Source organism: Schistocerca gregaria, chromosome 2, assembly GCF_023897955.1.
Source record: "Schistocerca gregaria isolate iqSchGreg1 chromosome 2, iqSchGreg1.2, whole genome shotgun sequence".
Lineage (NCBI taxonomy): Eukaryota > Metazoa > Arthropoda > Insecta > Orthoptera > Acrididae > Schistocerca > Schistocerca gregaria.
The window spans coordinates 1,016,686,262-1,016,705,469 of record NC_064921.1 but is presented as its reverse complement, the minus strand read 5'-3'; the positions used below and the strand labels follow the sequence as shown (position 1 = coordinate 1,016,705,469).

The window sequence follows — 19,208 nt, the reverse complement described above, 5'->3', positions numbered from 1 at the left end:
CGCGACAGTTCTTTTGACAGCCTGGAAACCATCACAGCCAAGGGCTCAAGAAGTCTTCGGGGTGCTCGAGAAGGTGTCTGCCGTAGCACCCCTAACGAAATAGCGGCGTTTCCCGCAGTCGTGATTGCAAATCATAGCAGCAAAAGCAATCACTTTCTTAGCAGCAGGGAGTGCGAGCCCAGCGGCAGCTCTACATGAAGGTACCAATAGCCCAGGAAGGCCGCCGACCGCGGGAATTCGCGCCGCCCCCATCCCGCCAGCCTACACGAGACTTTCCAGAGCACCCTGGACCACATCGAGGGACCCAGTGCACTGAAATAATAGTCATCTGCCACGTCAGATGGCTCGTTGGTCTAGGGGTATGATTCCTGCTTTGGGTGCAGGAGGTCCCGGGTTCAAATCCCGGACGAGCCCTAGCGTTTTGTGCAAACTGGTCGCACGTGAGTGGCTGAGTCGACGCAAAATGCTCGGCGTCAGTATCAAATGAATTTCATATTTGATGTGAGCAATTGACACTGATCTGACGTGTGAAGGCGATTACGAAGGTTTTTGGGTACAGATGGTAGCAGATGCATGTTAGTATGTCTTGTTTTTAATGATAAAAAAGTGTTTCCGCCCGGGATCGACACGGGGACCTTCTGCGTGTTAGGCAGACGTGATAACCGCTACACCACGGAAACTACTTGTGTGCGCCTTACATTAGAGACAACTCGTGCTGGTGTTGTCATCGTTACTAAGAAATTAAATAAATGCGCTACTTGCAGAACAAAGGTACATGCAGAAGATCCTCACATGTCGTGGCTCACTGGAGTACAATACGACATAGGCAGGAAAATACTGTTCCCGCCCGGGATCGAACCGGGGACCTTCTGCGTGTGAAGCAGACGTGATAACCGATACACTACGGAAACTGCGAACGGGAGGAGTCCATCTCCGTTCACTCGCAATTACCTCAGCCTCTCTCCCGTCCGTGAATGCACACGCGACAGTTCTTTTGACAGCCTGGAAACCATCACAGCCAAGGGCTCAAGAAGTCTTCGGGGTGCTCGAGAAGGTGTCTGCCGTAGCACCCCTAACGAAATAGCGGCGTTTCCCGCAGTCGTGATTGCAAATCATAGCAGCAAAAGCAATCACTTTCTTAGCAGCAGGGAGTGCGAGCCCAGCGGCAGCTCTACATGAAGGTACCAATAGCCCAGGAAGGCCGCCGACCGCGGGAATTCGCGCCGCCCCCATCCCGCCAGCCTACACGAGACTTTCCAGAGCACCCTGGACCACATCGAGGGACCCAGTGCACTGAAATAATAGTCATCTGCCACGTCAGATGGCTCGTTGGTCTAGGGGTATGATTCCTGCTTTGGGTGCAGGAGGTCCCGGGTTCAAATCCCGGACGAGCCCTAGCGTTTTGTGCAAACTGGTCGCACGTGAGTGGCTGAGTCGACGCAAAATGCTCGGCGTCAGTATCAAATGAAATTCATATTTGATGTGAGCAATTGACACTGATCTGACGTGTGAAGGCGATTACGAAGGTTTTTGGGTACAGATGGTAGCAGATGCATGTTAGTATGTCTTGTTTTTAATGATAAAAAAGTGTTTCCGCCCGGGATCGACACGGGGACCTTCTGCGTGTTAGGCAGACGTGATAACCGCTACACCACGGAAACTACTTGTGTGCGCCTTACATTAGAGACAACTCGTGCTGGTGTTGTCATCGTTACTAAGAAATTAAATAAATGCGCTACTTGCAGAACAAAGGTACATGCAGAAGATCCTCACATGTCGTGGCTCACTGGAGTACAATACGACATAGGCAGGAAAATACTGTTCCCGCCCGGGATCGAACCGGGGACCTTCTGCGTGTGAAGCAGACGTGATAACCGCTACACTACGGAAACTGCGAACGGGAGGAGTCCATCTCCGTTCACTCGCAATTACCTCAGCCTCTCTCCCGTCCGTGAATGCACACGCGACAGTTCTTTTGACAGCCTGGAAACCATCACAGCCAAGGGCTCAAGAAGTCTTCGGGGTGCTCGAGAAGGTGTCTGCCGTAGCACCCCTAACGAAATAGCGGCGTTTCCCGCAGTCGTGATTGCAAATCATAGCAGCAAAAGCAATCACTTTCTTAGCAGCAGGGAGTGCGAGCCCAGCGGCAGCTCTACATGAAGGTACCAATAGCCCAGGAAGGCCGCCGACCGCGGGAATTCGCGCCGCCCCCATCCCGCCAGCCTACACGAGACTTTCCAGAGCACCCTGGACCACATCGAGGGACCCAGTGCACTGAAATAATAGTCATTTGCCACGTCAGATGGCTCGTTGGTCTAGGGGTATGATTCCTGCTTTGGGTGCAGGAGGTCCCGGGTTCAAATCCCGGACGAGCCCTAGCGTTTCGTGCAAACTGGTCGCACGTGAGTGGCTGAGTCGACGCAAAATGCTCGGCGTCAGTATCAAATGAAATTCATATTTGATGTGAGCAATTGACACTGATCTGACGTGTGAAGGCGATTACGAAGGTTTTTGGGTACAGATGGTAGCAGATGCATGTTAGTATGTCTTGTTTTTAATGATAAAAAAGTGTTTCCGCCCGGGATCGACACGGGGACCTTCTGCGTGTTAGGCAGACGTGATAACCGCTACACCACGGAAACTACTTGTGTGCGCCTTACATTAGAGACAACTCGTGCTGGTGTTGTCATCGTTACTAAGAAATTAAATAAATGCGCTACTTGCAGAACAAAGGTACATGCAGAAGATCCTCACATGTCGTGGCTCACTGGAGTACAATACGACATAGGCAGGAAAATACTGTTCCCGCCCGGGATCGAACCGGGGACCTTCTGCGTGTGAAGCAGACGTGATAACCGCTACACTACGGAAACTGCGAACGGGAGGAGTCCATCTCCGTTCACTCGCAATTACCTCAGCCTCTCTCCCGTCCGTGAATGCACACGCGACAGTTCTTTTGACAGCCTGGAAACCATCACAGCCAAGGGCTCAAGAAGTCTTCGGGGTGCTCGAGAAGGTGTCTGCCGTAGCACCCCTAACGAAATAGCGGCGTTTCCCGCAGTCGTGATTGCAAATCATAGCAGCAAAAGCAATCACTTTCTTAGCAGCAGGGAGTGTGAGCCCAGCGGCAGCTCTACATGAAGGTACCAATAGCCCAGGAAGGCCGCCGACCGCGGGAATTCGCGCCGCCCCCATCCCGCCAGCCTACACGAGACTTTCCAGAGCACCCTGGACCACATCGAGGGACCCAGTGCACTGAAATAATAGTCATTTGCCACGTCAGATGGCTCGTTGGTCTAGGGGTATGATTCCTGCTTTGGGTGCAGGAGGTCCCGGGTTCAAATCCCGGACGAGCCCTAGCGTTTTGTGCAAACTGGTCGCACGTGAGTGGCTGAGTCGACGCAAAATGCTCGGCGTCAGTATCAAATGAAATTCATATTTGATGTGAGCAATTGACACTGATCTGACGTGTGAAGGCGATTACGAAGGTTTTTGGGTACAGATGGTAGCAGATGCATGTTAGTATGTCTTGTTTTTAATGATAAAAAAGTGTTTCCGCCCGGGATCGACACGGGGACCTTCTGCGTGTTAGGCAGACGTGATAACCGCTACACCACGGAAACTACTTGTGTGCGCCTTACATTAGAGACAACTCGTGCTGGTGTTGTCATCGTTACTAAGAAATTAAATAAATGCGCTACTTGCAGAACAAAGGTACATGCAGAAGATCCTCACATGTCGTGGCTCACTGGAGTACAATACGACATAGGCAGGAAAATACTGTTCCCGCCCGGGATCGAACCGGGGACCTTCTGCGTGTGAAGCAGACGTGATAACCGCTACACTACGGAAACTGCGAACGGGAGGAGTCCATCTCCGTTCACTCGCAATTACCTCAGCCTCTCTCCCGTCCGTGAATGCACACGCGACAGTTCTTTTGACAGCCTGGAAACCATCACAGCCAAGGGCTCAAGAAGTCTTCGGGGTGCTCGAGAAGGTGTCTGCCGTAGCACCCCTAACGAAATAGCGGCGTTTCCCGCAGTCGTGATTGCAAATCATAGCAGCAAAAGCAATCACTTTCTTAGCAGCAGGGAGTGCGAGCCCAGCGGCAGCTCTACATGAAGGTACCAATAGCCCAGGAAGGCCGCCGACCGCGGGAATTCGCGCCGCCCCCATCCCGCCAGCCTACACGAGACTTTCCAGAGCACCCTGGACCACATCGAGGGACCCAGTGCACTGAAATAATAGTCATTTGCCACGTCAGATGGCTCGTTGGTCTAGGGGTATGATTCCTGCTTTGGGTGCAGGAGGTCCCGGGTTCAAATCCCGGACGAGCCCTAGCGTTTTGTGCAAACTGGTCGCACGTGAGTGGCTGAGTCGACGCAAAATGCTCGGCGTCAGTATCAAATGAATTTCATATTTGATGTGAGCAATTGACACTGATCTGACGTGTGAAGGCGATTACGAAGGTTTTTGGGTACAGATGGTAGCAGATGCATGTTAGTATGTCTTGTTTTTAATGATAAAAAAGTGTTTCCGCCCGGGATCGACACGGGGACCTTCTGCGTGTTAGGCAGACGTGATAACCGCTACACCACGGAAACTACTTGTGTGCGCCTTACATTAGAGACAACTCGTGCTGGTGTTGTCATCGTTACTAAGAAATTAAATAAATGCGCTACTTGCAGAACAAAGGTACATGCAGAAGATCCTCACATGTCGTGGCTCACTGGAGTACAATACGACATAGGCAGGAAAATACTGTTCCCGCCCGGGATCGAACCGGGGACCTTCTGCGTGTGAAGCAGACGTGATAACCGCTACACTACGGAAACTGCGAACGGGAGGAGTCCATCTCCGTTCACTCGCAATTACCTCAGCCTCTCTCCCGTCCGTGAATGCACACGCGACAGTTCTTTTGACAGCCTGGAAACCATCACAGCCAAGGGCTCAAGAAGTCTTCGGGGTGCTCGAGAAGGTGTCTGCCGTAGCACCCCTAACGAAATAGCGGCGTTTCCCGCAGTCGTGATTGCAAATCATAGCAGCAAAAGCAATCACTTTCTTAGCAGCAGGGAGTGCGAGCCCAGCGGCAGCTCTACATGAAGGTACCAATAGCCCAGGAAGGCCGCCGACCGCGGGAATTCGCGCCGCCCCCATCCCGCCAGCCTACACGAGACTTTCCAGAGCACCCTGGACCACATCGAGGGACCCAGTGCACTGAAATAATAGTCATTTGCCACGTCAGATGGCTCGTTGGTCTAGGGGTATGATTCCTGCTTTGGGTGCAGGAGGTCCCGGGTTCAAATCCCGGACGAGCCCTAGCGTTTCGTGCAAACTGGTCGCACGTGAGTGGCTGAGTCGACGCAAAATGCTCGGCGTCAGTATCAAATGAAATTCATATTTGATGTGAGCAATTGACACTGATCTGACGTGTGAAGGCGATTACGAAGGTTTTTGGGTACAGATGGTAGCAGATGCATGTTAGTATGTCTTGTTTTTAATGATAAAAAAGTGTTTCCGCCCGGGATCGACACGGGGACCTTCTGCGTGTTAGGCAGACGTGATAACCGCTACACCACGGAAACTACTTGTGTGCGCCTTACATTAGAGACAACTCGTGCTGGTGTTGTCATCGTTACTAAGAAATTAAATAAATGCGCTACTTGCAGAACAAAGGTACATGCAGAAGATCCTCACATGTCGTGGCTCACTGGAGTACAATACGACATAGGCAGGAAAATACTGTTCCCGCCCGGGATCGAACCGGGGACCTTCTGCGTGTGAAGCAGACGTGATAACCGCTACACTACGGAAACTGCGGACTTGAGGAGTCCATCTCCGTTCACTCGCAATTACCTCAGCCTCTCTCCCGTCCGTGAATGCACACGCGACAGTTCTTTTGACAGCCTGGAAACCATCACAGCCAAGGGCTCAAGAAGTCTTCGGGGTGCTCGAGAAGGTGTCTGCCGTAGCACCCCTAACGAAATAGCGGCGTTTCCCGCAGTCGTGATTGCAAATCATAGCAGCAAAAGCAATCACTTTCTTAGCAGCAGGGAGTGCGAGCCCAGCGGCAGCTCTACATGAAGGTACCAATAGCCCAGGAAGGCCGCCGACCGCGGGAATTCGCGCCGCCCCCATCCCGCCAGCCTACACGAGACTTTCCAGAGCACCCTGGACCACATCGAGGGACCCAGTGCACTGAAATAATAGTCATTTGCCACGTCAGATGGCTCGTTGGTCTAGGGGTATGATTCCTGCTTTGGGTGCAGGAGGTCCCGGGTTCAAATCCCGGACGAGCCCTAGCGTTTTGTGCAAACTGGTCGCACGTGAGTGGCTGAGTCGACGCAAAATGCTCGGCGTCAGTATCAAATGAAATTCATATTTGATGTGAGCAATTGACACTGATCTGACGTGTGAAGGCGATTACGAAGGTTTTTGGGTACAGATGGTAGCAGATGCATGTTAGTATGTCTTGTTTTTAATGATAAAAAAGTGTTTCCGCCCGGGATCGACACGGGGACCTTCTGCGTGTTAGGCAGACGTGATAACCGCTACACCACGGAAACTACTTGTGTGCGCCTTACATTAGAGACAACTCGTGCTGGTGTTGTCATCGTTACTAAGAAATTAAATAAATGCGCTACTTGCAGAACAAAGGTACATGCAGAAGATCCTCACATGTCGTGGCTCACTGGAGTACAATACGACATAGGCAGGAAAATACTGTTCCCGCCCGGGATCGAACCGGGGACCTTCTGCGTGTGAAGCAGACGTGATAACCGCTACACTACGGAAACTGCGGACTTGAGGAGTCCATCTCCGTTCACTCGCAATTACCTCAGCCTCTCTCCCGTCCGTGAATGCACACGCGACAGTTCTTTTGACAGCCTGGAAACCATCACAGCCAAGGGCTCAAGAAGTCTTCGGGGTGCTCGAGAAGGTGTCTGCCGTAGCACCCCTAACGAAATAGCGGCGTTTCCCGCAGTCGTGATTGCAAATCATAGCAGCAAAAGCAATCACTTTCTTAGCAGCAGGGAGTGCGAGCCCAGCGGCAGCTCTACATGAAGGTACCAATAGCCCAGGAAGGCCGCCGACCGCGGGAATTCGCGCCGCCCCCATCCCGCCAGCCTACACGAGACTTTCCAGAGCACCCTGGACCACATCGAGGGACCCAGTGCACTGAAATAATAGTCATTTGCCACGTCAGATGGCTCGTTGGTCTAGGGGTATGATTCCTGCTTTGGGTGCAGGAGGTCCCGGGTTCAAATCCCGGACGAGCCCTAGCGTTTTGTGCAAACTGGTCGCACGTGAGTGGCTGAGTCGACGCAAAATGCTCGGCGTCAGTATCAAATGAAATTCATATTTGATGTGAGCAATTGACACTGATCTGACGTGTGAAGGCGATTACGAAGGTTTTTGGGTACAGATGGTAGCAGATGCATGTTAGTATGTCTTGTTTTTAATGATAAAAAAGTGTTTCCGCCCGGGATCGACACGGGGACCTTCTGCGTGTTAGGCAGACGTGATAACCGCTACACCACGGAAACTACTTGTGTGCGCCTTACATTAGAGACAACTCGTGCTGGTGTTGTCATCGTTACTAAGAAATTAAATAAATGCGCTACTTGCAGAACAAAGGTACATGCAGAAGATCCTCACATGTCGTGGCTCACTGGAGTACAATACGACATAGGCAGGAAAATACTGTTCCCGCCCGGGATCGAACCAGGGACCTTCTGCGTGTGAAGCAGACGTGATAACCGCTACACTACGGAAACTGCGAACGGGAGGAGTCCATCTCCGTTCACTCGCAATTACCTCAGCCTCTCTCCCGTCCGTGAATGCACACGCGACAGTTCTTTTGACAGCCTGGAAACCATCACAGCCAAGGGCTCAAGAAGTCTTCGGGGTGCTCGAGAAGGTGTCTGCCGTAGCACCCCTAACGAAATAGCGGCGTTTCCCGCAGTCGTGATTGCAAATCATAGCAGCAAAAGCAATCACTTTCTTAGCAGCAGGGAGTGCGAGCCCAGCGGCAGCTCTACATGAAGGTACCAATAGCCCAGGAAGGCCGCCGACCGCGGGAATTCGCGCCGCCCCCATCCCGCCAGCCTACACGAGACTTTCCAGAGCACCCTGGACCACATCGAGGGACCCAGTGCACTGAAATAATAGTCATTTGCCACGTCAGATGGCTCGTTGGTCTAGGGGTATGATTCCTGCTTTGGGTGCAGGAGGTCCCGGGTTCAAATCCCGGACGAGCCCTAGCGTTTTGTGCAAACTGGTCGCACGTGAGTGGCTGAGTCGACGCAAAATGCTCGGCGTCAGTATCAAATGAAATTCATATTTGATGTGAGCAATTGACACTGATCTGACGTGTGAAGGCGATTACGAAGGTTTTTGGGTACAGATGGTAGCAGATGCATGTTAGTATGTCTTGTTTTTAATGATAAAAAAGTGTTTCCGCCCGGGATCGACACGGGGACCTTCTGCGTGTTAGGCAGACGTGATAACCGCTACACCACGGAAACTACTTGTGTGCGCCTTACATTAGAGACAACTCGTGCTGGTGTTGTCATCGTTACTAAGAAATTAAATAAATGCGCTACTTGCAGAACAAAGGTACATGCAGAAGATCCTCACATGTCGTGGCTCACTGGAGTACAATACGACATAGGCAGGAAAATACTGTTCCCGCCCGGGATCGAACCGGGGACCTTCTGCGTGTGAAGCAGACGTGATAACCGCTACACTACGGAAACTGCGGACTTGAGGAGTCCAACTCCGTTCACTCGCAATTACCTCAGCCTCTCTCCCGTCCGTGAATGCACACGCGACAGTTCTTTTGACAGCCTGGAAACCATAACAGCCAAGGGCTCAAGAAGTCTTCGGGGTGCTCGAGAAGGTGTCTGCCGTAGCACCCCTAACGAAATAGCGGCGTTTCCCGCAGTCGTGATTGCAAATCATAGCAGCAAAAGCAATCACTTTCTTAGCAGCAGGGAGTGCCAGCCCAGCGGCAGCTCTACATGAAGGTACCAATAGCCCAGGAAGGCCGCCGACCGCGGGAATTCGCGCCGCCCCCATCCCGCCAGCCTACACGAGACTTTCCAGAGCACCCTGGACCACATCGAGGGACCCAGTGCACTGAAATAATAGTCATTTGCCACGTCAGATGGCTCGTTGGTCAAGGGGTATGATTCCTGCTTTGGGTGCAGGAGGTCCCGGGTTCAAATCCCGGACGAGCCCTAGCGTTTTGTGCAAACTGGTCGCACGTGAGTGGCTGAGTCGACGCAAAATGCTCGGCGTCAGTATCAAATGAAATTCATATTTGATGTGAGCAATTGACACTGATCTGACGTGTGAAGGCGATTACGAAGGTTTTTGGGTACAGATGGTAGCAGATGCATGTTAGTATGTCTTGTTTTTAATGATAAAAAAGTGTTTCCGCCCGGGATCGACACGGGGACCTTCTGCGTGTTAGGCAGACGTGATAACCGCTACACCACGGAAACTACTTGTGTGCGTCTTACATTAGAGACAACTCGTGCTGGTGTTGTCATCGTTACTAAGAAATTAAATAAATGCGCTACTTGCAGAACAAAGGTACATGCAGAAGATCCTCACATGTCGTGGCTCACTGGAGTACAATACGACATAGGCAGGAAAATACTGTTCCCGCCCGGGATCGAACCGGGGACCTTCTGCGTGTGAAGCAGACGTGATAACCGCTACACTACGGAAACTGCGGACTTGAGGAGTCCATCTCCGTTCACTCGCAATTACCTCAGCCTCTCTCCCGTCCGTGAATGCACACGCGACAGTTCTTTTGACAGCCTGGAAACCATCACAGCCAAGGGCTCAAGAAGTCTTCGGGGTGCTCGAGAAGGTGTCTGCCGTAGCACCCCTAACGAAATAGCGGCGTTTCCCGCAGTCGTGATTGCAAATCATAGCAGCAAAAGCAATCACTTTCTTAGCAGCAGGGAGTGCGAGCCCAGCGGCAGCTCTACATGAAGGTACCAATAGCCCAGGAAGGCCGCCGACCGCGGGAATTCGCGCCGCCCCCATCCCGCCAGCCTACACGAGACTTTCCAGAGCACCCTGGACCACATCGAGGGACCCAGTGCACTGAAATAATAGTCATTTGCCACGTCAGATGGCTCGTTGGTCTAGGGGTATGATTCCTGCTTTGGGTGCAGGAGGTCCCGGGTTCAAATCCCGGACGAGCCCTAGCGTTTTGTGCAAACTGGTCGCACGTGAGTGGCTGAGTCGACGCAAAATGCTCGGCGTCAGTATCAAATGAAAGTCATATTTGATGTGAGCAATTGACACTGATCTGACGTGTGAAGGCGATTACGAAGGTTTTTGGGTACAGATGGTAGCAGATGCATGTTAGTATGTCTTGTTTTTAATGATAAAAAAGTGTTTCCGCCCGGGATCGACACGGGGACCTTCTGCGTGTTAGGCAGACGTGATAACCGCTACACCACGGAAACTACTTGTGTGCGCCTTACATTAGAGACAACTCGTGCTGGTGTTGTCATCGTTACTAAGAAATTAAATAAATGCGCTACTTGCAGAACAAAGGTACATGCAGAAGATCCTCACATGTCGTGGCTCACTGGAGTACAATACGACATAGGCAGGAAAATACTGTTCCCGCCCGGGATCGAACCAGGGACCTTCTGCGTGTGAAGCAGACGTGATAACCGCTACACTACGGAAACTGCGGACTTGAGGAGTCCAACTCCGTTCACTCGCAATTACCTCAGCCTCTCTCCCGTCCGTGAATGCACACGCGACAGTTCTTTTGACAGCCTGGAAACCATAACAGCCAAGGGCTCAAGAAGTCTTCGGGGTGCTCGAGAAGGTGTCTGCCGTAGCACCCCTAACGAAATAGCGGCGTTTCCCGCAGTCGTGATTGCAAATCATAGCAGCAAAAGCAATCACTTTCTTAGCAGCAGGGAGTGCCAGCCCAGCGGCAGCTCTACATGAAGGTACCAATAGCCCAGGAAGGCCGCCGACCGCGGGAATTCGCGCCGCCCCCATCCCGCCAGCCTACACGAGACTTTCCAGAGCACCCTGGACCACATCGAGGGACCCAGTGCACTGAAATAATAGTCATTTGCCACGTCAGATGGCTCGTTGGTCAAGGGGTATGATTCCTGCTTTGGGTGCAGGAGGTCCCGGCTTCAAATCCCGGACGAGCCCTAGCGTTTTGTGCAAACTGGTCGCACGTGAGTGGCTGAGTCGACGCAAAATGCTCGGCGTCAGTATCAAATGAAATTCATATTTGATGTGAGCAATTGACACTGATCTGACGTGTGAAGGCGATTACGAAGGTTTTTGGGTACAGATGGTAGCAGATGCATGTTAGTATGTCTTGTTTTTAATGATAAAAAAGTGTTTCCGCCCGGGATCGACACGGGGACCTTCTGCGTGTTAGGCAGACGTGATAACCGCTACACCACGGAAACTACTTGTGTGCGTCTTACATTAGAGACAACTCGTGCTGGTGTTGTCATCGTTACTAAGAAATTAAATAAATGCGCTACTTGCAGAACAAAGGTACATGCAGAAGATCCTCACATGTCGTGGCTCACTGGAGTACAATACGACATAGGCAGGAAAATACTGTTCCCGCCCGGGATCGAACCGGGGACCTTCTGCGTGTGAAGCAGACGTGATAACCGCTACACTACGGAAACTGCGGACTTGAGGAGTCCATCTCCGTTCACTCGCAATTACCTCAGCCTCTCTCCCGTCCGTGAATGCACACGCGACAGTTCTTTTGACAGCCTGGAAACCATCACAGCCAAGGGCTCAAGAAGTCTTCGGGGTGCTCGAGAAGGTGTCTGCCGTAGCACCCCTAACGAAATAGCGGCGTTTCCCGCAGTCGTGATTGCAAATCATAGCAGCAAAAGCAATCACTTTCTTAGCAGCAGGGAGTGCGAGCCCAGCGGCAGCTCTACATGAAGGTACCAATAGCCCAGGAAGGCCGCCGACCGCGGGAATTCGCGCCGCCCCCATCCCGCCAGCCTACACGAGACTTTCCAGAGCACCCTGGACCACATCGAGGGACCCAGTGCACTGAAATAATAGTCATTTGCCACGTCAGATGGCTCGTTGGTCTAGGGGTATGATTCCTGCTTTGGGTGCAGGAGGTCCCGGGTTCAAATCCCGGACGAGCCCTAGCGTTTTGTGCAAACTGGTCGCACGTGAGTGGCTGAGTCGACGCAAAATGCTCGGCGTCAGTATCAAATGAAAGTCATATTTGATGTGAGCAATTGACACTGATCTGACGTGTGAAGGCGATTACGAAGGTTTTTGGGTACAGATGGTAGCAGATGCATGTTAGTATGTCTTGTTTTTAATGATAAAAAAGTGTTTCCGCCCGGGATCGACACGGGGACCTTCTGCGTGTTAGGCAGACGTGATAACCGCTACACCACGGAAACTACTTGTGTGCGCCTTACATTAGAGACAACTCGTGCTGGTGTTGTCATCGTTACTAAGAAATTAAATAAATGCGCTACTTGCAGAACAAAGGTACATGCAGAAGATCCTCACATGTCGTGGCTCACTGGAGTACAATACGACATAGGCAGGAAAATACTGTTCCCGCCCGGGATCGAACCGGGGACCTTCTGCGTGTGAAGCAGACGTGATAACCGCTACACTACGGAAACTGCGGACTTGAGGAGTCCATCTCCGTTCACTCGCAATTACCTCAGCCTCTCTCCCGTCCGTGAATGCACACGCGACAGTTCTTTTGACAGCCTGGAAACCATCACAGCCAAGGGCTCAAGAAGTCTTCGGGGTGCTCGAGAAGGTGTCTGCCGTAGCACCCCTAACGAAATAGCGGCGTTTCCCGCAGTCGTGATTGCAAATCATAGCAGCAAAAGCAATCACTTTCTTAGCAGCAGGGAGTGCGAGCCCAGCGGCAGCTCTACATGAAGGTACCAATAGCCCAGGAAGGCCGCCGACCGCGGGAATTCGCGCCGCCCCCATCCCGCCAGCCTACACGAGACTTTCCAGAGCACCCTGGACCACATCGAGGGACCCAGTGCACTGAAATAATAGTCATTTGCCACGTCAGATGGCTCGTTGGTCTAGGGGTATGATTCCTGCTTTGGGTGCAGGAGGTCCCGGGTTCAAATCCCGGACGAGCCCTAGCGTTTTGTGCAAACTGGTCGCACGTGAGTGGCTGAGTCGACGCAAAATGCTCGGCGTCAGTATCAAATGAAATTCATATTTGATGTGAGCAATTGACACTGATCTGACGTGTGAAGGCGATTACGAAGGTTTTTGGGTACAGATGGTAGCAGATGCATGTTAGTATGTCTTGTTTTTAATGATAAAAAAGTGTTTCCGCCCGGGATCGACACGGGGACCTTCTGCGTGTTAGGCAGACGTGATAACCGCTACACCACGGAAACTACTTGTGTGCGCCTTACATTAGAGACAACTCGTGCTGGTGTTGTCATCGTTACTAAGAAATTAAATAAATGCGCTACTTGCAGAACAAAGGTACATGCAGAAGATCCTCACATGTCGTGGCTCACTGGAGTACAATACGACATAGGCAGGAAAATACTGTTCCCGCCCGGGATCGAACCGGGGACCTTCTGCGTGTGAAGCAGACGTGATAACCGCTACACTACGGAAACTGCGAACGGGAGGAGTCCATCTCCGTTCACTCGCAATTACCTCAGCCTCTCTCCCACCCGTGAATGCACACGCGACAGTTCTTTTGACAGCCTGGAAACCATCACAGCCAAGGGCTCAAGAAGTCTTCGGGGTGCTCGAGAAGGTGTCTGCCGTAGCACCCCTAACGAAATAGCGGCGTTTCCCGCAGTCGTGATTGCAAATCATAGCAGCAAAAGCAATCACTTTCTTAGCAGCAGGGAGTGCGAGCCCAGCGGCAGCTCTACATGAAGGTACCAATAGCCCAGGAAGGCCGCCGACCGCGGGAATTCGCGCCGCCCCCATCCCGCCAGCCTACACGAGACTTTCCAGAGCACCCTGGACCACATCGAGGGACCCAGTGCACTGAAATAATAGTCATTTGCCACGTCAGATGGCTCGTTGGTCTAGGGGTATGATTCCTGCTTTGGGTGCAGGAGGTCCCGGGTTCAAATCCCGGACGAGCCCTAGCGTTTTGTGCAAACTGGTCGCACGTGAGTGGCTGAGTCGACGCAAAATGCTCGGCGTCAGTATCAAATGAATTTCATATTTGATGTGAGCAATTGACACTGATCTGACGTGTGAAGGCGATTACGAAGGTTTTTGGGTACAGATGGTAGCAGATGCATGTTAGTATGTCTTGTTTTTAATGATAAAAAAGTGTTTCCGCCCGGGATCGACACGGGGACCTTCTGCGTGTTAGGCAGACGTGATAACCGCTACACCACGGAAACTACTTGTGTGCGCCTTACATTAGAGACAACTCGTGCTGGTGTTGTCATCGTTACTAAGAAATTAAATAAATGCGCTACTTGCAGAACAAAGGTACATGCAGAAGATCCTCACATGTCGTGGCTCACTGGAGTACAATACGACATAGGCAGGAAAATACTGTTCCCGCCCGGGATCGAACCGGGGACCTTCTGCGTGTGAAGCAGACGTGATAACCGCTACACTACGGAAACTGCGGACTTGAAGAGTCCATCTCCGTTCACTCGCAATTACCTCAGCCTCTCTCCCGTCCGTGAATGCACACGCGACAGTTCTTTTGACAGCCTGAAACCATCACAGCCAAGGGCTCAAGAAGTCTTCGGGGTGCTCGAGAAGGTGTCTGCCGTAGCACCCCTAACGAAATAGCGGCGTTTCCCGCAGTCGTGATTGCAAATCATAGCAGCAAAAGCAATCACTTTCTTAGCAGCAGGGAGTGCGAGCCCAGCGGCAGCTCTACATGAAGGTACCAATAGCCCAGGAAGGCCGCCGACCGCGGGAATTCGCGCCGCCCCCATCCCGCCAGCCTACACGAGACTTTCCAGAGCACCCTGGACCACATCGAGGGACCCAGTGCACTGAAATAATAGTCATTTGCCACGTCAGATGGCTCGTTGGTCTAGGGGTATGATTCCTGCTTTGGGTGCAGGAGGTCCCGGGTTCAAATCCCGGACGAGCCCTAGCGTTTTGTGCAAACTGGTCGCACGAGTGGCTGAGTCGACGCAAAATGCTCGGCGTCAGTATCAAATGAATTTCATATTTGATGTGAGCAATTGACACTGATCTGACGTGTGAAGGCGATCACGAAGGTTTTTGGGTACAGATGGTAGCAGATGCATGTTAGTATGTCTTGTTTTTAATGATAAAAAAGTGTTTCCGCCCGGGATCGTCACGGGGACCTTCTGCGTGTTAGGCAGACGTGATAACCGCTACACCACGGAAACTACTTGTGTGCGCCTTACATTAGAGACAACTCGTGCTGGTGTTGTCATCGTTACTAAGAAATTAAATAAATGCGCTACTTGCAGAACAAAGGTACATGCAGAAGATCCTCACATGTCGTGGCTCACTGGAGTACAATACGACATAGGCAGGAAAATGATGTTTCCGCCCGGGATCGAACCGGGGACCTTCTGCGTGTGAAGCAGACGTGATAACCGCTACACTACGGAAACTGCGGACTTGAAGAGCCCAACTCCGTTCACTCGCAATTACCTCAGCCTCTCTCCCGTCCGTGAATGCACACGCGACAGTTCTTTTGACAGCCTGAAACCATCACAGCCAAGGGCTCAAGAAGTCTTCGGGGTGCTCGAGAAGGTGTCTGCCGTAGCACCCCTAACGAAATAGCGGCGTTTCCCGCAGTCGTGATTGCAAATCATAGCAGCAAAAGCAATCACTTTCTTAGCAGCAGGGAGTGCGAGCCCAGCGGCAGCTCTACATGAAGGTACCAATAGCCCAGGAAGGCCGCCGACCGCGGGAATTCGCGCCGCCCCCATCCCGCCAGCCTACACGAGACTTTCCAGAGCACCCTGGACCACATCGAGGGACCCAGTGCACTGAAATAATAGTCATTTGCCACGTCAGATGGCTCGTTGGTCTAGGGGTATGATTCCTGCTTTGGGTGCAGGAGGTCCCGGGTTCAAATCCCGGACGAGCCCTAGCGTTTTGTGCAAACTGGTCGCACGAGTGGCTGAGTCGACGCAAAATGCTCGGCGTCAGTATCAAATGAATTTCATATTTGATGTGAGCAATTGACACTGATCTGACGTGTGAAGGCGATTACGAAGGTTTTTGGGTACAGATGGTAGCAGATGCATGTTAGTATGTCTTGTTTTTAATGATAAAAAAGTGTTTCCGCCCGGGATCGACACGGGGACCTTCTGCGTGTTAGGCAGACGTGATAACCGCTACACCACGGAAACTACTTGTGTGCGCCTTACATTAGAGACAACTCGTGCTGGTGTTGTCATCGTAACTAAAAAATTAAGTAAATGCGCTACTTGCAGAACAAAGGTACATGCAGAAGATCCTCACATGTCGTGGCTCACTGGAGTACAATACGACATACGCAGGAAAATACTGTTCCCGCCCGGGATCGAACCGGGGACCTTCTGCGTGTGAAGCAGACGTGATAACCGCTACACTACGGAAACTGCGGACTTGAAGAGTCCAACTCCGTTCACTCGCAATTACCTCAGCCTCTCTCCCGTCCGTGAATGCACACGCGACAGTTCTTTTGACAGCCTGGAAACCATCACAGCCAAGGGCTCAAGAAGTCTTCGGGGTGCTCGAGAAGGTGTCTGCCGTAGTACCCCTAACGAAATAGCGGCGTTTCCCGCAGTCGTGATTGCAAATCATAGCAGCAAAAGCAATCACTTTCTTAGCAGCAGGGAGTGCGAGCCCAGCGGCAGCTCTACATGAAGGTACCAATAGCCCAGGAAGGCCGCCGACCGCGGGAATTCGCGCCGCCCCCATCCCGCCAGCCTACACGAGACTTTCCAGAGCACCCTGGACCACATCGAGGGACCCAGTGCACTGAAATAATAGTCATTTGCCACGTCAGATGGCTCGTTGGTCTAGGGGTATGATTCCTGCTTTGGGTGCAGGAGGTCCCGGGTTCAAATCCCGGACGAGCCCTAGCGTTTTGTGCAAACTGGTCGCACGAGTGGCTGAGTCGACGCAAAATGCTCGGCGTCAGTATCAAATGAATTTCATATTTGATGTGAGCAATTGACACTGATCTGACGTGTGAAGGCGATCACGAAGGTTTTTGGGTACAGATGGTAGCAGATGCATGTTAGTATGTCTTGTTTTTAATGATAAAAAAGTGTTTCCGCCCGGGATCGACACGGGGACCTTCTGCGTGTTAGGCAGACGTGATAACCGCTACACCACGGAAACTACTTGTGTGCGCCTTACATTAGAGACAACTCGTGCTGGTGTTGTCATCGTTACTAAGAAATTAAATAAATGCGCTACTTGCAGAACAAAGGTACATGCAGAAGATCCTCACATGTCGTGGCTCACTGGAGTACAATACGACATAGGCAGGAAAATACTGTTCCCGCCCGGGATCGAACCGGGGACCTTCTGCGTGTGAAGCAGACGTGATAACCGCTACACTACGGAAACTGCGAACGGGAAGAGTCCATCTCCGTTCACTCGCAATTACCTCAGCCTCTCTCCCGTCCGTGAATGCACACGCGACAGTTCTTTTGACAGCCTGGAAACCATCACAGCCAAGGGCTCAAGAAGTCTTCGGGGTGCTCGAGAAGGTGTCTGCCGTAGCACCCCTAACGAAATAGCGGCGTTTCCCGCAGTCGTGATTGCAAATCATAGCAGCAAAAGCAATCACTTTCTTAGCAGCAGGGAGTGCGAGCCCAGCGGCAGCTCTACATGAAGGTACCAATAGCCCAGGAAGGCCGCCGACCGCGGGAATTCGCGCCGCCCCCATCCCGCCAGCCTACACGAGACTTTCCAGAGCACCCTGGACCACATCGAGGGACCCAGTGCACTGAAATAATAGTCATTTGCCACGTCAGATGGCTCGTTGGTCTAGGGGTATGATTCCTGCTTTGGGTGCAGGAGGTCCCGGGTTCAAATCCCGGACGAGCCCTAGCGTTTTGTGCAAACTGGTCGCACGTGAGTGGCTGAGTCGACGCAAAATGCTCGGCGTCAGTATCAAATGAATTTCATATTTGATGTGAGCAATTGACACTGATCTGACGTGTGAAGGCGATTACGAAGGTTTTTGGGTACAGATGGTAGCAGATGCATGTTAGTATGTCTTGTTTTTAATGATAAAAAAGTGTTTCCGCCCGGGATCGACACGGGGACCTTCTGCGTGTTAGGCAGACGTGATAACCGCTACACCACGGAAACTACTTGTGTGCGCCTTACATTAGAGACAACTCGTGCTGGTGTTGTCATCGTTACTAAGAAATTAAATAAATGCGCTACTTGCAGAACAAAGGTACATGCAGAAGATCCTCACATGTCGTGGCTCACTGGAGTACAATACGACATAGGCAGGAAAATGATGTTTCCGCCCGGGATCGAACCGGGGACCTTCTGCGTGTGAAGCAGACGTGATAACCGCTACACTACGGAAACTGCGGACTTGAAGAGCCCAACTCCGTTCACTCGCAATTACCTCAGCCTCTCTCCCGTCCGTGAATGCACACGCGACAGTTCTTTTGACAGCCTGAAACCATCACAGCCAAGGGCTCAAGAAGTCTTCGGGGTGCTCGAGAAGGTGTCTGCCGTAGCACCCCTAACGAAATAGCGGCGTTTCCCGCAGTCGTGATTGCAAATCATAGCAGCAAAAGCAATCACTTTCTTAGCAGCAGGGAGTGCGAGCCCAGCGGCAGCTCTACATGAAGGTACCAATAGCCCAGGAAGGCCGCCGACCGCGGGAATTCGCGCCGCCCCCATCCCGCCAGCCTACACGAGACTTTCCAGAGCACCCTGGACCACATCGAGGGACCCAGTGCACTGAAATAATAGTCATTTGCCACGTCAGATGGCTCGTTGGTCTAGGGGTATGATTCCTGCTTTGGGTGCAGGAGGTCCCGGGTTCAAATCCCGGACGAGCCCTAGCGTTTTGTGCAAACTGGTCGCACGAGTGGCTGAGTCGACGCAAAATGCTCGGCGTCAGTATCAAATGAATTTCATATTTGATGTGAGCAATTGACACTGATCTGACGTGTGAAGGCGATTACGAAGGTTTTTGGGTACAGATGGTAGCAGATGCATGTTAG

At 51.9% G+C, this 19,208-nt stretch overlaps 56 non-coding genes across 56 annotated transcripts; 19 read left to right on the top strand and 37 right to left on the bottom strand.

Moving 5' to 3' along the window:
* The first annotated feature begins 342 nt into the window (after positions 1-342).
* On the top strand, positions 343-414 carry Trnap-ugg (transfer RNA proline (anticodon UGG)). The gene has a single exon. It is a non-coding gene; the product is annotated as a tRNA-Pro (tRNA).
* Positions 415-607: 193 nt separating this feature from the next.
* Trnav-aac (transfer RNA valine (anticodon AAC)) lies at positions 608-680 on the bottom strand. The gene has a single exon. It is a non-coding gene; the product is annotated as a tRNA-Val (tRNA).
* A 158-nt stretch (positions 681-838) lies between these two features.
* Trnav-cac (transfer RNA valine (anticodon CAC)) lies at positions 839-911 on the bottom strand. The gene has a single exon. It is a non-coding gene; the product is annotated as a tRNA-Val (tRNA).
* A 412-nt stretch (positions 912-1,323) lies between these two features.
* Trnap-ugg (transfer RNA proline (anticodon UGG)) lies at positions 1,324-1,395 on the top strand. Its single transcript has one exon. It is a non-coding gene; the product is annotated as a tRNA-Pro (tRNA).
* A 193-nt stretch (positions 1,396-1,588) lies between these two features.
* Trnav-aac (transfer RNA valine (anticodon AAC)) lies at positions 1,589-1,661 on the bottom strand. The gene has a single exon. It is a non-coding gene; the product is annotated as a tRNA-Val (tRNA).
* A 158-nt stretch (positions 1,662-1,819) lies between these two features.
* Trnav-cac (transfer RNA valine (anticodon CAC)) lies at positions 1,820-1,892 on the bottom strand. Its single transcript has one exon. It is a non-coding gene; the product is annotated as a tRNA-Val (tRNA).
* Positions 1,893-2,304: 412 nt separating this feature from the next.
* Positions 2,305-2,376, top strand: Trnap-ugg (transfer RNA proline (anticodon UGG)). The gene has a single exon. It is a non-coding gene; the product is annotated as a tRNA-Pro (tRNA).
* A 193-nt stretch (positions 2,377-2,569) lies between these two features.
* Positions 2,570-2,642, bottom strand: Trnav-aac (transfer RNA valine (anticodon AAC)). The gene has a single exon. It is a non-coding gene; the product is annotated as a tRNA-Val (tRNA).
* A 158-nt stretch (positions 2,643-2,800) lies between these two features.
* Trnav-cac (transfer RNA valine (anticodon CAC)) lies at positions 2,801-2,873 on the bottom strand. Its single transcript has one exon. It is a non-coding gene; the product is annotated as a tRNA-Val (tRNA).
* A 412-nt stretch (positions 2,874-3,285) lies between these two features.
* On the top strand, positions 3,286-3,357 carry Trnap-ugg (transfer RNA proline (anticodon UGG)). The gene has a single exon. It is a non-coding gene; the product is annotated as a tRNA-Pro (tRNA).
* A 193-nt stretch (positions 3,358-3,550) lies between these two features.
* On the bottom strand, positions 3,551-3,623 carry Trnav-aac (transfer RNA valine (anticodon AAC)). Its single transcript has one exon. It is a non-coding gene; the product is annotated as a tRNA-Val (tRNA).
* Positions 3,624-3,781: 158 nt separating this feature from the next.
* Trnav-cac (transfer RNA valine (anticodon CAC)) lies at positions 3,782-3,854 on the bottom strand. The gene has a single exon. It is a non-coding gene; the product is annotated as a tRNA-Val (tRNA).
* A 412-nt stretch (positions 3,855-4,266) lies between these two features.
* Trnap-ugg (transfer RNA proline (anticodon UGG)) lies at positions 4,267-4,338 on the top strand. Its single transcript has one exon. It is a non-coding gene; the product is annotated as a tRNA-Pro (tRNA).
* Positions 4,339-4,531: 193 nt separating this feature from the next.
* Trnav-aac (transfer RNA valine (anticodon AAC)) lies at positions 4,532-4,604 on the bottom strand. Its single transcript has one exon. It is a non-coding gene; the product is annotated as a tRNA-Val (tRNA).
* Positions 4,605-4,762: 158 nt separating this feature from the next.
* Trnav-cac (transfer RNA valine (anticodon CAC)) lies at positions 4,763-4,835 on the bottom strand. Its single transcript has one exon. It is a non-coding gene; the product is annotated as a tRNA-Val (tRNA).
* Positions 4,836-5,247: 412 nt separating this feature from the next.
* Positions 5,248-5,319, top strand: Trnap-ugg (transfer RNA proline (anticodon UGG)). The gene has a single exon. It is a non-coding gene; the product is annotated as a tRNA-Pro (tRNA).
* Positions 5,320-5,512: 193 nt separating this feature from the next.
* Trnav-aac (transfer RNA valine (anticodon AAC)) lies at positions 5,513-5,585 on the bottom strand. The gene has a single exon. It is a non-coding gene; the product is annotated as a tRNA-Val (tRNA).
* Positions 5,586-5,743: 158 nt separating this feature from the next.
* Trnav-cac (transfer RNA valine (anticodon CAC)) lies at positions 5,744-5,816 on the bottom strand. Its single transcript has one exon. It is a non-coding gene; the product is annotated as a tRNA-Val (tRNA).
* Positions 5,817-6,228: 412 nt separating this feature from the next.
* Trnap-ugg (transfer RNA proline (anticodon UGG)) lies at positions 6,229-6,300 on the top strand. Its single transcript has one exon. It is a non-coding gene; the product is annotated as a tRNA-Pro (tRNA).
* Positions 6,301-6,493: 193 nt separating this feature from the next.
* On the bottom strand, positions 6,494-6,566 carry Trnav-aac (transfer RNA valine (anticodon AAC)). Its single transcript has one exon. It is a non-coding gene; the product is annotated as a tRNA-Val (tRNA).
* A 158-nt stretch (positions 6,567-6,724) lies between these two features.
* Trnav-cac (transfer RNA valine (anticodon CAC)) lies at positions 6,725-6,797 on the bottom strand. Its single transcript has one exon. It is a non-coding gene; the product is annotated as a tRNA-Val (tRNA).
* Positions 6,798-7,209: 412 nt separating this feature from the next.
* Trnap-ugg (transfer RNA proline (anticodon UGG)) lies at positions 7,210-7,281 on the top strand. The gene has a single exon. It is a non-coding gene; the product is annotated as a tRNA-Pro (tRNA).
* Positions 7,282-7,474: 193 nt separating this feature from the next.
* Trnav-aac (transfer RNA valine (anticodon AAC)) lies at positions 7,475-7,547 on the bottom strand. The gene has a single exon. It is a non-coding gene; the product is annotated as a tRNA-Val (tRNA).
* A 158-nt stretch (positions 7,548-7,705) lies between these two features.
* Trnav-cac (transfer RNA valine (anticodon CAC)) lies at positions 7,706-7,778 on the bottom strand. Its single transcript has one exon. It is a non-coding gene; the product is annotated as a tRNA-Val (tRNA).
* Positions 7,779-8,190: 412 nt separating this feature from the next.
* Positions 8,191-8,262, top strand: Trnap-ugg (transfer RNA proline (anticodon UGG)). The gene has a single exon. It is a non-coding gene; the product is annotated as a tRNA-Pro (tRNA).
* Positions 8,263-8,455: 193 nt separating this feature from the next.
* Positions 8,456-8,528, bottom strand: Trnav-aac (transfer RNA valine (anticodon AAC)). Its single transcript has one exon. It is a non-coding gene; the product is annotated as a tRNA-Val (tRNA).
* A 158-nt stretch (positions 8,529-8,686) lies between these two features.
* Trnav-cac (transfer RNA valine (anticodon CAC)) lies at positions 8,687-8,759 on the bottom strand. The gene has a single exon. It is a non-coding gene; the product is annotated as a tRNA-Val (tRNA).
* A 412-nt stretch (positions 8,760-9,171) lies between these two features.
* Positions 9,172-9,243, top strand: Trnap-ugg (transfer RNA proline (anticodon UGG)). The gene has a single exon. It is a non-coding gene; the product is annotated as a tRNA-Pro (tRNA).
* A 193-nt stretch (positions 9,244-9,436) lies between these two features.
* Positions 9,437-9,509, bottom strand: Trnav-aac (transfer RNA valine (anticodon AAC)). Its single transcript has one exon. It is a non-coding gene; the product is annotated as a tRNA-Val (tRNA).
* A 158-nt stretch (positions 9,510-9,667) lies between these two features.
* On the bottom strand, positions 9,668-9,740 carry Trnav-cac (transfer RNA valine (anticodon CAC)). The gene has a single exon. It is a non-coding gene; the product is annotated as a tRNA-Val (tRNA).
* Positions 9,741-10,152: 412 nt separating this feature from the next.
* On the top strand, positions 10,153-10,224 carry Trnap-ugg (transfer RNA proline (anticodon UGG)). Its single transcript has one exon. It is a non-coding gene; the product is annotated as a tRNA-Pro (tRNA).
* Positions 10,225-10,417: 193 nt separating this feature from the next.
* Trnav-aac (transfer RNA valine (anticodon AAC)) lies at positions 10,418-10,490 on the bottom strand. The gene has a single exon. It is a non-coding gene; the product is annotated as a tRNA-Val (tRNA).
* A 158-nt stretch (positions 10,491-10,648) lies between these two features.
* Positions 10,649-10,721, bottom strand: Trnav-cac (transfer RNA valine (anticodon CAC)). Its single transcript has one exon. It is a non-coding gene; the product is annotated as a tRNA-Val (tRNA).
* Positions 10,722-11,398: 677 nt separating this feature from the next.
* Positions 11,399-11,471, bottom strand: Trnav-aac (transfer RNA valine (anticodon AAC)). Its single transcript has one exon. It is a non-coding gene; the product is annotated as a tRNA-Val (tRNA).
* A 158-nt stretch (positions 11,472-11,629) lies between these two features.
* Trnav-cac (transfer RNA valine (anticodon CAC)) lies at positions 11,630-11,702 on the bottom strand. Its single transcript has one exon. It is a non-coding gene; the product is annotated as a tRNA-Val (tRNA).
* A 412-nt stretch (positions 11,703-12,114) lies between these two features.
* Trnap-ugg (transfer RNA proline (anticodon UGG)) lies at positions 12,115-12,186 on the top strand. Its single transcript has one exon. It is a non-coding gene; the product is annotated as a tRNA-Pro (tRNA).
* Positions 12,187-12,379: 193 nt separating this feature from the next.
* Trnav-aac (transfer RNA valine (anticodon AAC)) lies at positions 12,380-12,452 on the bottom strand. The gene has a single exon. It is a non-coding gene; the product is annotated as a tRNA-Val (tRNA).
* Positions 12,453-12,610: 158 nt separating this feature from the next.
* Positions 12,611-12,683, bottom strand: Trnav-cac (transfer RNA valine (anticodon CAC)). The gene has a single exon. It is a non-coding gene; the product is annotated as a tRNA-Val (tRNA).
* Positions 12,684-13,095: 412 nt separating this feature from the next.
* Positions 13,096-13,167, top strand: Trnap-ugg (transfer RNA proline (anticodon UGG)). Its single transcript has one exon. It is a non-coding gene; the product is annotated as a tRNA-Pro (tRNA).
* Positions 13,168-13,360: 193 nt separating this feature from the next.
* On the bottom strand, positions 13,361-13,433 carry Trnav-aac (transfer RNA valine (anticodon AAC)). Its single transcript has one exon. It is a non-coding gene; the product is annotated as a tRNA-Val (tRNA).
* Positions 13,434-13,591: 158 nt separating this feature from the next.
* On the bottom strand, positions 13,592-13,664 carry Trnav-cac (transfer RNA valine (anticodon CAC)). Its single transcript has one exon. It is a non-coding gene; the product is annotated as a tRNA-Val (tRNA).
* Positions 13,665-14,076: 412 nt separating this feature from the next.
* Trnap-ugg (transfer RNA proline (anticodon UGG)) lies at positions 14,077-14,148 on the top strand. Its single transcript has one exon. It is a non-coding gene; the product is annotated as a tRNA-Pro (tRNA).
* A 193-nt stretch (positions 14,149-14,341) lies between these two features.
* Trnav-aac (transfer RNA valine (anticodon AAC)) lies at positions 14,342-14,414 on the bottom strand. Its single transcript has one exon. It is a non-coding gene; the product is annotated as a tRNA-Val (tRNA).
* A 158-nt stretch (positions 14,415-14,572) lies between these two features.
* On the bottom strand, positions 14,573-14,645 carry Trnav-cac (transfer RNA valine (anticodon CAC)). The gene has a single exon. It is a non-coding gene; the product is annotated as a tRNA-Val (tRNA).
* Positions 14,646-15,056: 411 nt separating this feature from the next.
* Positions 15,057-15,128, top strand: Trnap-ugg (transfer RNA proline (anticodon UGG)). The gene has a single exon. It is a non-coding gene; the product is annotated as a tRNA-Pro (tRNA).
* Positions 15,129-15,550: 422 nt separating this feature from the next.
* On the bottom strand, positions 15,551-15,623 carry Trnav-cac (transfer RNA valine (anticodon CAC)). Its single transcript has one exon. It is a non-coding gene; the product is annotated as a tRNA-Val (tRNA).
* A 411-nt stretch (positions 15,624-16,034) lies between these two features.
* Positions 16,035-16,106, top strand: Trnap-ugg (transfer RNA proline (anticodon UGG)). Its single transcript has one exon. It is a non-coding gene; the product is annotated as a tRNA-Pro (tRNA).
* A 191-nt stretch (positions 16,107-16,297) lies between these two features.
* Positions 16,298-16,370, bottom strand: Trnav-aac (transfer RNA valine (anticodon AAC)). The gene has a single exon. It is a non-coding gene; the product is annotated as a tRNA-Val (tRNA).
* A 158-nt stretch (positions 16,371-16,528) lies between these two features.
* On the bottom strand, positions 16,529-16,601 carry Trnav-cac (transfer RNA valine (anticodon CAC)). The gene has a single exon. It is a non-coding gene; the product is annotated as a tRNA-Val (tRNA).
* A 412-nt stretch (positions 16,602-17,013) lies between these two features.
* On the top strand, positions 17,014-17,085 carry Trnap-ugg (transfer RNA proline (anticodon UGG)). The gene has a single exon. It is a non-coding gene; the product is annotated as a tRNA-Pro (tRNA).
* A 191-nt stretch (positions 17,086-17,276) lies between these two features.
* Trnav-aac (transfer RNA valine (anticodon AAC)) lies at positions 17,277-17,349 on the bottom strand. Its single transcript has one exon. It is a non-coding gene; the product is annotated as a tRNA-Val (tRNA).
* Positions 17,350-17,507: 158 nt separating this feature from the next.
* Positions 17,508-17,580, bottom strand: Trnav-cac (transfer RNA valine (anticodon CAC)). Its single transcript has one exon. It is a non-coding gene; the product is annotated as a tRNA-Val (tRNA).
* Positions 17,581-17,992: 412 nt separating this feature from the next.
* Trnap-ugg (transfer RNA proline (anticodon UGG)) lies at positions 17,993-18,064 on the top strand. Its single transcript has one exon. It is a non-coding gene; the product is annotated as a tRNA-Pro (tRNA).
* Positions 18,065-18,257: 193 nt separating this feature from the next.
* Trnav-aac (transfer RNA valine (anticodon AAC)) lies at positions 18,258-18,330 on the bottom strand. The gene has a single exon. It is a non-coding gene; the product is annotated as a tRNA-Val (tRNA).
* A 158-nt stretch (positions 18,331-18,488) lies between these two features.
* Trnav-cac (transfer RNA valine (anticodon CAC)) lies at positions 18,489-18,561 on the bottom strand. Its single transcript has one exon. It is a non-coding gene; the product is annotated as a tRNA-Val (tRNA).
* A 411-nt stretch (positions 18,562-18,972) lies between these two features.
* On the top strand, positions 18,973-19,044 carry Trnap-ugg (transfer RNA proline (anticodon UGG)). The gene has a single exon. It is a non-coding gene; the product is annotated as a tRNA-Pro (tRNA).
* The last annotated feature ends 164 nt before the right edge of the window (positions 19,045-19,208 follow it).